Genomic DNA, 12,240 nt, shown 5'->3' on the forward strand with positions numbered 1-12,240 from the left:
TCTTGTCATTTTGAAAGATCCACAAAAACAAGAGGCAACTAACTAACTGGTTATTTACAAAAGAAAAAACAGAAAAACAAAACAAAACAAGAAACACCAACCAAAAAAAGTTTAGCTGACTCATTATATACTCCTGAGATGCTGAAATTAGGAAAACTCTTATTTAAAAGCCTTCTGCATCATTATGTTGTTTCAAGTGGGCTTCAAAATTCAAACTTGCCAGGTCTCTCATGCACAAGCCTGGCCAGCTGTGGCCCTGCTGCCTCCAAGCCTGCCTGTGCTGCAATGGGCAGCCTGGTTGCTGCCAGGCACAGCAGATGAAGGTGTCCTTTCATGCCACTTTGACAGTGCAACTTGGAGATGCCTTGGGCAGCAGCATGAACTTTTTACCTGCAGCTAAGCAGAGTCTTTGGGCCAATGGAAAAATATGCTGCCACTGTGGTATTTAAGCTCTCTGCTCTGGTACCATATGAATTACAAAAATCTCAATTTCAGGCCTTTAAGAACTGATTTTTCAAAACCTGCTTTCTCCCTCAGGCTCTGTGTGTACCAGAACGGCAGAGCAAGTAAAATTGTGGCTTTTTAAGCTAGTTTGTGTATTTGTTTCAAGCATCATCGATCCCAGGTAGTTGTAAGCTTTTAGCAAGAGTTTTCTGCCTTCCTTTAGAAGCAAACATTGAACAACCCAGGCAGGAGGGAACCTCAAAAAATTATCTGGTCCAGTACACATTTCTTATTCCTCCTATTAGCATTTACCAGCATCTATCTACCATTTCTCAAGTTGTCAAATGATTATGCAAATCCTAACAGCTCCCAAAACAAATTCTGAAGCCCTTGTGGCATTTTAAAAGAGATATTAACAGGTAGTAGAAGTTTTGTAAGAACATGACAATTGACCGTGGTGCACAAGGCAATTCCAGCTTTACTGATTGCTCCAAAAAGACTGGCCAAAAATCTTTCAAGACTTCCAGCCCCTGGTCCCATTAACCCAGTTGGCAGTCTCCTAGCACAGCAGTCAATTGAAAAGCAGCTTTGCTACAGTGCAGTAATTGTGCTTACCCGCTCTCAATCATACTTTGCTTAATAAACAACTGCTTCACTAAGTGCCTGTAATTTCTCTATCTCAGTTTGGGCAGAAATGCACACAAACTGTGTCTTCTCATGTGACAGGTTGGAGCCCTACAGGTTGTAGAAGAGGGTTTCATTTGGAAAAAGCCTTTTCTGTACCATGTCCTGGCCTTGCAATGAAGTGGTCAGAGTGCTCCTCTGTTTATCTCCCTGCTCCCATTCCGACCTGAGACAGACCTCCCGAAGACAGATGGTAAGGGCTGTTGTTTGATTTCCTTCATCAGACTGTTCAAATGAAGCACACAAACAAAGGTGACAAAGTCTTTACTTAACAGCTGAGGAAAAATGGTGTTAGGAGATATTATGTGCTAATTTAGCATTTTCTGATATGAGACTATATCTGAACATATCCTAAATTCAGCTTAAAACCCAAACATAAACCAGTAGATGAACTAAAATTTACTTAGATTTAATTGAACTTCGGTAACTGTCCACACCAACTTGATACCAAGAGAAGATATTTTTTATTTGTTTCTGTTGCTGGGAAGGCCTGGTTTAGGCTGAATGGGAACCACGTTTAAACTGAAACTGGAGAGAAGATTCACAGACTATGAGATCATACAACGCCAACAGGCCATGTTATCTGACTTGGCTTACACATTTTCACCAGCAAAATCCTATCTTCTGGAAAAGTAACAAAGAATTCATTTGAATAATACAAAAAATGGTACTTGGGATGATCATTTTCTTTATTAATTCCATGTCCTGGGGTATGTCGTGTCCCTGCCCAGACTGTGGGGCTCCCCCATGCCGGGCACAGCGCAGGGTCTGGTGTCAGCCCCCAGGTCCATCAGCCCAGTCTCAGTGACTCCCCAGCCGGCCTGGTCCCCTGCTCCCCTCAGTCCAGCTCCAAATCTTGTCCAGGCAAGATTCCAGCAATCCCCAGGAAGCTGTCTGATGCCCAAAGACGGGACTGTCCCAGTGCCCCCAGCTGCCTGCACCTTGCTGGGGAGCCAGGACAAGTTGTGCCTTGTCTCAACAAGACCCCCATGGGCACCCCCCCTAATCCTGCAGGGCCCTGGCAGATTCAGGAGAGTAACACTGGGCATTTTTTCTCTAGGGAGACGCCTCATGCCAGTTAAAATGTTTCTGCGTCTTTTGTTTGGTTATCTAAGCATATTGTACTGTTTATTTTTCTCCTTGCATGGTAATTCATCTCAAACTTTTTTCTGCACCTCCTCTGGTTCTGGAAAATCTTTTCAAAGCTGTGAATAATTGTGCACAGCCCTGCTTTTTTACAAACTGTCTATACCAGGAACAGCGATAGTATTACTTCTCTGTTCATCTTCACAGGTAAGAAGCCAAAGGTTATTTTGGAAATGACTTCAACCAGAGGCCTATATTTGCTTGTTAGGTAAATGCACTGAAAGCCCACCCTGTGACACTCATGTTGAGTAATGTGGTTTGAAAGCAATATTTTTGCTTTTAAAACGTGCATTTTGCTGTGGAGACAAGGTCCAGAACTCAATTTTCAAGTCCTTTTCATTCTGATGATGCCTTTACTATTTTAATGGTGATGGCCTGAGGCTTCTAGACCTGGCAAACAAGAGCAGCTTTTCATCTTTGTAAAAATAAACTGAGATCGTTCACTGAGTTTTCCATTGTTTATCAGCCCTCGTAAATATTTGTGGGTGTCCTTATTCATTAGCTATTTCAGATTTGTGAAGGACTCTTTCCAAAATAAAAGAGAGGGAAGAAAAATTGGGGGAAATGTTTAGAATGCCAGCAGTAGCAGCAAGCAGTGTAGTGAGTGCCAAGGCAGCTGTAACCTTCACTGTGGTGGGTCTGTTGCATCTTCCTGTTCCATTCACATTGTCTTTTCTGCATCCTGGACAACACTGCCAATTAAAACAAAGCCTTTACCTTGCAGCTCTACCTGCAAACAGGGTTGACTGAGGTTTACTGCTGGAACAAGTTAAAGTAGCCAGGAGACAGGCACCCAATCCCAGCTGCAGTAGGTATTGCTTAGAGAAAGACTCAGAGCCATTTTTTCTTGGTCATGACCTTCTGATCACATAAAGAAGAGCTGAGGTGTTTCAAGAACATGCTCTTGCTCTGTATGGAGTTTTCTGAATATCCCATCTGTAGCCTTCCAGTCTCTGGTAGAAGTTTGAAAGCACTGACACTGCTTTTACTAAAAGAGTATCCAAGGAGTCCCTCAAGTTTGTGCTGATTTCTAGGGCTTTTTAGATACAAGATTTACGTTGTAGGTGGAAAGAGATAGAAAAGGTATTACTCAAAACTTTGATCTTTATTTTGGGTCAAAACTCATACTGAACCTGAATATTGGTTTTTGGGGAGTGTCATCTCGATGCATTATTTTTGGCATTTCATCTGTTTTCATCTTTGCTGGCTAGATTAGGTGTCCCAAAGCATAAATTGCATACTTCATACAGGGCCCATCCCTCATTCTACAGTTCATGAGCTGGCCAGAAAAGACCAAAGTCATTGAACCACAACATCTATGTGGCAACAACTCTAAATATAATCTTGCAGGATTTTTTTTTTTTTTAAAGAAAGTTAATTTTTCCATTAAACCCAGATTATTTTCCTTCCTTTCCTCCAGGTCACCTTTTTTGTTTATTCGCAATTAATTCAAACAGGGAATTTTCAGATTGTCCCCACGTATTACAAAAACCATTATTCTTTTCTGGTAAACACAGATTTTGGGTCAATTTTTTCCCATTTCCTTTTGTCTGTAAAAATTTATGTGACATTTCTTTTATTTTCCTTTTTTCTTTTTAGTTCTGCATTCCTACTCATAAGATGGTACCAGAGGATGATCTCACAGGAATTTAATAAGCTGAGTTCATTATTCCAGTTATTTTACATCTTGGGTTGCTTAATTATTATTACTAAAATTTCTTTTAATTCATCTTGATAAAAATTAATCCCACTAATGAAAAGAAATCTGCTAAACCAAAACAAAACAGAGTGAGTTAGAAAGGCATTTCAAGAGGCAAGAATAGAAAATATTATTATTACTCTTTTTTTTTTTTTTTTTTATTCTTCTGTCACTTAACAAAATTGTGGATTAACAAAATCCACAAGTTGTGCTGCCCAGGACTGGTCCACACCATAAGTATTAACACACCACTTTTATCAACAGCTTGGTTGTTCAAGTGGTTCAGGTTTATGCTACGGATAGGAAGGTTTTATATTCTTATTTCTAATATTGTTCTAGTGGGATTTGGCAATTTTTCCCAGGTGGATGTGCTCTTTTCAGCTTTTTTTACTAAAAAAAAGAAAAAGAAGGATATCCATTTATGGGGAAAAAACAAAGTACTCAAAGAATATTGCAAGTGTCAGCCCCAATGCATTTAGAATTAATTACTATCATATCTCGGCTGTGAGACCAAAACATGTCTTTCTGTGCATACAAGCACAGTTACATGACAACATACATGTTGCTCCTTGGAAATTGAGTATTATCCACTGCACAAACCCAGGGAAGAGGAGAACTTATTAAAATATATATATGTAAATTATATTTTTAATATAATGTCTAAATATTTACAATTTCAAAATATGGCTGTGGTACTCAGAGGAACTGGGTTGTATTTTGGGCACTTCCAGAAAGGTCCTGTTCAGCAAGGCTACAATAATACAATTATTTGAGGATGTCAGAGTAACGGGTCACATCCCAACCTCAGCCACAGTATTTCCTTTTTTCTTGTGATCAGTACATGATACCAATGCTTAGCATTTTTGCATGATTTTAGGGAAGGTGGGAAGGAGAAAGGAATTTTGGCAGACAGAATTTTGGCAATAGGAGTGCAGATTCAAATTCAGGAAGGTGAAAATGAGAAACCCGGAGTCCCACTGAAGGTCAGAATGGAAATAAAAGTCCCTTTTCTATTTAGGAAACAAATCTAAGTCTCACCTCTAGCTGCATACTCTGTCTGCTTGGGAATATAAATTATTGTCACAGCTTATATTAGCTTAATATATTTTAGTTGCTTATAATGAAAAGAGTCCTTTTATAGAAGGCTAGGTAACACAACTTTTGTTCATTATGTACTTCTCCAACCTGTTTCCCATGATGATAAAATTTATAATACAACAGTTGTCATTCTGAGTTTTTCATTACTTCCCTTGAGATAGCTGTCAATGCAAAGAGCCAAAATCTTGTATCAGAAACTGCATTGCTGTTCTCTGAGAGAACCCAAGCTACCAGCATGTGGTTCTCATTTGGAAAGAGTGAGAAGGAGTAGTGTTCTCATAATAGCTCCAAACAAAAAACATTTACTTGAAACTGAAGGGTACAGTGAGAGGTGATGTCCTCAGAAATCAATTTCTCATTTTTAAGCCAAGAGTGGTACAAAAAGGTGCATTCATTTGCTACTCTCACTACCTGCCAAGATATAGAGAAAGGTCACCTATATGACCCTGATTAAATGACAAAGCACAACTGGAAAAGGGAGCATGTGCATCAGTGTATCATGGTGTCAGGTTCAAAGCCTATCCTGATTGAAAATAAAATTTATTTAAAGATTTATGAAACATTATGTAAGTTAAATGTTTTCCAGTCTGCTGCCACTTGTAGCAGCATTAATATTATACTCATCTATTGCTTCACCTACAGCCATGAAACCCTGTGCAGCTGTTCTTGTTGTCTAAACATGATGAAAATATTGTAACAAATTTTTCCATTCTAGTACTATTGATTCTAGTACTATTGATTGTTTCTATTTGACTCCACTAGTTATACATAAAACAACAGCCATAATTCTGAAACCTATTCAGCACTAATGCTTAGTATACATGTAAATTCTATCCAGTATCACCCTCCTACAGAAGCTCACAAAAGTTATATGTACTTAATCATTTTCTAGAAGAAAAAAATATACCGGGTCTGAGTTAAGCAGAATTTATTAACTACATTAGCAAACTCCAGCATCTGAAAAGATTCAGGTCATAGACCTAACTTACCTTTGGTTTCCTCCTAAGCTATAGAACTAAGAAAGCAGAAATGGTATGTCAAAGCAAGGAGGCAGAGAAATTTATATCATAGGTAGCTTACACTTACAGGGGAAAAAAAAGAGAAATCGGTGGCTGCAAAGTCTCTTAGGGAAGTTTGGCTAAGTAAGAGGAAATGTAGATCAGGACAGAAATTATGGGAATTAGGTCTAGGACATACTACTGCCTTAAGTTTATGGCACTGAAACGTTTGAAAGGGATGCTCTTGCTAGACATGATACTATGATTTTCTGATAGCCAGAGACAGAATTAGAGAAATATTTGTGGAGTAAAAGGAAAAATTTATAATATCTGGCAAACAGCTGAGTGTGTTACAATAAGAACAGGCTGTCCTGAGGTAAGTAGAAGCAAGCCATATTATATTTTAAAAGAAACAATATCTCTGCTTTAAAAAATGGAAATGCAAATAAGTCTAACTTTCTTTAGGAAAATTTATGTTCCCGACTAGATGTCTCCTTCTGCACTGAAATTAAGTTCAGCTTTAAGAAATTCTTTAGTAAAAGCAAAATCTGCCTTGAAGGGGAATATCTTTTTCCTTTTTCACTTCCCAGTGAAAATTCCCCTAGCTGGCCCAAGTAAGGATAACAGAGTTTGAACAATTTCCTTTTTTTTTTCCTACAAATGAAGATTTTTTTCCATGCCACTTTTTCATTTTATTTGGACACTTTTTAATTCTTTGAATGTTCTGAAAAAGGAAGGTTTTCAGCTTGCACAGAGATCAAAGTGACCATGTTGTTATTTTTGTTATCAATATTGTTGATTACCCAACTGATTAAGCCATTTTGGCACTAGGATAGACTATTTCCCAGGACCATAGCTTGGGACGGAGAGTCAGAGGAAATCATCTATGCTCTATGAAAGCTGGCAGGAAACCTAGTTTTCTTCTGTGGGGTTCCTAAAAGAGGGGACAAAAATAGTTCCCTAAAGCTTTCCTGAACTTGCTGAGGCAGGGTGCAGTTTCAAGGACATCTCATAAAACAGATTGCCTAGTTAACCACCCAGAGCCAAACTTTCAAACAAGAGGCTTTGAGAAGTTTATGGGGAGTTAGGTACAGGCAAGGGAAATAAGGCAGGTGGTGCAAATTAAAGCAGATCTGTAGCTACTCTGTCTATGCTGTGTTTGAATTAGCTAAAACAAATTTTTAAACACCAGAGAACAGCTGTACAAAAACAAACAAACAAAAAAAAATTAAATATGAGAAAGTCCAGAATTTCACCCTCTAGATGGATTCAATACAGTATGTCTTGTTCATCCAGTGCATTTTGCTGTCCAGCAATGTTATACATTACGATACACATGCCAGTTAAGCATGCTTTTATTAATTATTTTTCTCTCAGGGTCTCAATGCAATGTGCAGTCGTGGCTTTATGATGTTTCTGACACCCCATGAGACAGTACAAATGCAGTTGTCTCTATGGTGTACAAGGATGGGCACAGAAGGTGACTTTGGATGAATAGGCAAGCGTTTGGAGGAGAAATCTGGGCAGAATGAGAAGGTCGTATGACTGATTACAGTAATGATAAAAAAACAACCCTCCACGTAGATTCCAAGAGGAGGTAAAATAGGATGGGGTGGGAGTGACAGCAGGGATTTCTGCCAGATGTGGAAAGCAGAGAGAGGACAATGCTGGCTCATGGCAGTATGCCTGTTTTCCTCCTACCAGTTTTGAATGGCTTCCAGGGAGGAGTACACTGAAGAATATCTCTCCCTCGAGTGTCTGTAGTGTTGCTGTAGTATGAAATATAAGTAGGAGGGTTTGGCTATATCATCAAAACATGAAGCAGAACGAGTCAAAAAGTTTGTTTTATCTTTCTGCTAGTAAAGGGAATTTTGTCCAACAATTATCATGAGAAATTGCCTAGTTATATTTTTTGAGGTTTTCAGCAGAAAGACAAAATACCAAATTAAGTCACAAGGACTCCAAAAGTGAAAGTTGTTTTGGTTTGTTGGGGTTGTTTTGGTTTTTTTAAACTTACTTGCCCAGTAAAATGCCTGAGGGTTTTTCCCCTCCTTTTACTTTATTTATTCCTTGAGCATGATTCCTTCTTTCTTGTGTTCCAACAGTTAAAACAGCAAAAGGGAATATCATTCTTTCCAGTAAGAAATAATTTTTACATCACCTTCACTTCCAAAGAACTTCAGATTAGAAAATAATGCTCCATTTTATTATTTGTAACATTTCAAGCTGAGAAAAAACCAACTCCCTAAGAAAGCAACGCTGTGACTAGAACAAGAGGAGACAATTTGTCTGCTTCTTCCTAACATGAAGAAAACCCCTATAGGCTACTGGTGCTATCGTGCCATTGCTTTGCAATGAGGGACCAGGAAAGTGACTGCAGACTTCTCCCTCTCTCCCACTCCTGCCACCCATGGTGCAGATTTAAGTTAGGCATCTTCAAACAGAAAAGGTTCAGACAGAGGGACCATAAATCCAACTGAAGTTTTTCTCATGGTGGTATGTTGTTAACTTACTGGCACGCCACTGGGTTTGGCTTTGTTTAACAGCCTGGCATTCTACAAAAAAATAAATCAGGCCTTTAATTTAGATGTTAACTTCATTCCTTCGAGTTTCAATATTTTCATCCAAGGTATTTAGAATGTACCCATTATTTTTGCAGATCACATCATCAGATAGTATTAATAACAATAATACCTAATTGGCTTTTATTTTGGCTAGAGCTTATTTCTCTAGTCCCAATTATTATAATAAAAAATAATATGTGTTGATTGTTACACAAGAAAAGAATTCAAGAACTTTATTACTACACTGAAGTTTTCTTCCTACTTAGGTATGAAATTACTTATTCTGACACAAGTTTGTGAAGCTGGAGTCCAGTGTTGTCCCAGTTAAACAAAACCCACCATAACTTCAGCAGAGAAGTGCTTGCACATGACAGGCTTTTCTCCTTTGAGAGCAAATGTGGAGTAATATTCCTCTCATACCTTGGGTCCATATAGATTTGGTTTCTGTGTATCAAACCTGAGTCTGGCTGTAGTGAAAATTGACAGGTTTTGTGCTAGATCTGAACCATAGGTCTCAGATTAGATTGGATTTCTGTTTTTTATAGAAATATACTTTATCCCCATAACAACAGAACAATTCTTGGCAGGTTAGTGAAAAAAAAAAAAAAACCAACATAATGTACATGAACACCTCTCTAAAAGTGTCCTGGGATATAATCTGGTAGTTAAGAACAACCACATGACAGTATACCAACACAGCTGGCATTATTTCTTTGAGAAAATACCATGGTCTTCATGGCACAAATGCAAACAGGCTCCCAAAGTTAATTAATTGTATTTCCAAATGTAACTTAGAAGATTCAAGAAAGAACAGCAACAGAAAAATTAGGGCAACAGTTCTACAAAAGACATGGAAAGAAAGTATGAAGATCTTGGAAGTAATCCTTTTCTTCAACAACAGTCTGTCCCATCAGAAGAAGGCTAGCATGAAACTTCTTGAAGCTTGTTTTGTCTGGGAAAGAATAATTGTACTCCATAGTCTGATTACAGTTTCAAATTAATTTCTATGTGTTTACTGCTCCCTAAGCAAATGTCTTTGCAGGAATTAAGAAAACCACATACAAAATCTATAAATTAGAAATTTTCCAAGAATAAAGGGAGTGTTTTCTAGCTCCACTTAATTATTGAAATGTAATAAACATAGGCAGGTGGGGAGGAAGTCGAAGTGGATAAAATAAAGCCAGGTTTCCATTTCATGGTGTTGGGCAAATTCCATGACTAATTATTCTTTGCTTCTGTGCAGAATGTAGCTGTGACTTTCACTAAATTCTGCTGAGGTGCTGTAGAACTTAATTTGTTTCAAAATGCATTCAGACTTGCTCATGGAACTGTGGAATAGCATGAATTAAACTTGGCTTGGAAGTGCACATAAATTAATCTCTCAGGTTACTTTTTCTCAACTGCCTTAAGACTGAACAAAAATTGGAAGTGAGGTAGACCCACATCTTGACAGACTCCAGTTAAATTGTGCTAGTTATCGTCATGTCTGAATATGGTCAGATATGCAGAGACCTTTGGCACACTTTGCTAATTATATTGCAGAATCACAGAATATGCTGAGTTGGAAGGTGCCCACAAGGATAATGGAGTCCAATTCTTGGCCCTGAACAGCACCATCTCCAAGAGTCATACCACGTGCCCCAAACTGCTGCCCAAACACTTCTTGAACTCTGTCAGGTGGGTGCTGTGACCACTTCCCTGGGGAGCTGTTCCAGTGCCCAACCACCCTCTGGGTGAAGAAACTTTTATAAATATCCAACCTAAAATTCCCCTGACACAGCTTTAGGCCATTCCCTACAGTCCTGTGATTGGCCACCAAAGAGATCAGTGTCTGCCCTTCCTCTTCCTCTCATGAGGAAGCCATAAATGCAATAAGGTGTGCCCTCAGTCTCCTCTTCTCCAGGCTGAACAGACCTGGTCTCCTCAGCCACTCCTTATATGGTTTCCCCTCAAGGTCCTTCATCACCCTCCTGGCCCTCCTTTGGACACTCTCGAACCGTTCAATGTCTTTCTTGTATTGTGGCACCCAAAACTGCCCCCAGCACTGGAGCAGAGCAGGACAATCCCCTCCCTTGCCCAGCTGGCCATGCTGTGCCTGATGTCCCCCAGGACAGGGTTGCTCCTCCTGGCTGCCAGGGCACTGCTGGCTCATGTTCAACTTGCCAGGGCCCAGGACCCCCAGGTCCCTTTCCATGGAGCTTCTCTCCAGCCTCTCATTCCCCAGTCTGTTCATACAGCCAGGGTTGCCCAGTTCCAGATGCAAAGTCTGACACCTTCCCTTCTTGAGTTTCACTGGTGATGACCCAGACCTCTAAGCTGAGTCAAGGTCTCTCTGCAGGACATCCATTCCTTTGAGAGAGTCAGCAGCTCCAAAATCATAAGAACAGCACCTTGCCTGCAATGCACACCTACCCTTTCCATATTAGGGGATGCTGAGCTATGCCATCAAATTTTATTTGATGTCTGGCCAGACCCACCTAACACAGATAAAAAGGTCTTGCTGTGAGCTAAAACCTTGTTCTCCTCTTCCTCTGGGTCAAGCTTGTTGCCCTTCTCCCACCCTTAAACCTGGCAGCTCTGTGGGATAAGATTTCCTTAGTGTTCAGTGAGGGAATGAAGCTTGGAAAAGAAAAGGAGAGTAAAAAGCATGATTTATTTGTAGCAAGAAAACCATCATTTTGCAGCTCAAGGACTAAAGAGGTCTTGTTCCAACGTGATAAAAGCTACTCAGCTTTGGAGCCCAAGTTACCATTTCTTTGTCCAGGTGATAACTCATGCCATGAACAGACTTGAAATTCCTAATTCTGTCTCATCTCCTTTCCTTCTCAAGCAACTGTTTTCTCAGGTAGCCCTTACTGAAGGGACAAGTATAAAGTGCAGACATTGTCATTTAAAGGAAATGATTAATTGCTATGGAGAGACTTCAGTGGAGCAAGAATGTTGCTAGAATTGATATCAGGCATAGGATCTTACCTTAGCAGTCATAGAGGGCTGACGTTTCTTTTTCACAAATTGAAGGAGATACAGAAGAGTGATCAGACTCAATGGATTGGAATCAATTAGGCCTAAGGTAAGGCTTAGCTAAATAGCTTTCCTCCAGAGAGTAGAAGACAACAGATTATTTCAAGTGAAAATTTTCTCATGTCACTGGCTCAGTATCTTTAACCAAAACTTTAGTGGCATTGGGTGAATATTTCTTAGAACATAGCTGAGCAGATTCCCTTCACTCTAGTTTGACACATTCCTTGTAAGCTACTAGGAAAGTTAAGCATGGCAGCAATCTTCTGGAAGTGCTGCATAATCTAAATGGTCATTGATTTTTCAGGTCTGTGGGATGGTAGGAAACAGTCATTTCCACTAGCTTAACAAGATGTGAGAAGAGATTGTTGTCTAAAAATGTTTACAGATTAATGTAAAACCAGATGTAAATACGGAAGCTGCTTGTGAGGTGTTGCAGCTGAAGCACAAAAATGCTACATCCAGCCAACTCCCTGATGAGTTAATTTCATAATTAGCACAAGCAGGATTAGAAACTAGATCTCACTCCCACTGAAACCAGTGATCATTTTCTCTACTGAACCAGATGAGCACAAGATCAAGGCACTTA

The sequence above is a fragment of the Cyanistes caeruleus genome, chromosome 2 (genome assembly GCF_971803275.1).
Source record: "Cyanistes caeruleus chromosome 2, bCyaCae1.hap1.1, whole genome shotgun sequence".
In the NCBI taxonomy this organism is placed as follows: domain Eukaryota; kingdom Metazoa; phylum Chordata; class Aves; order Passeriformes; family Paridae; genus Cyanistes; species Cyanistes caeruleus.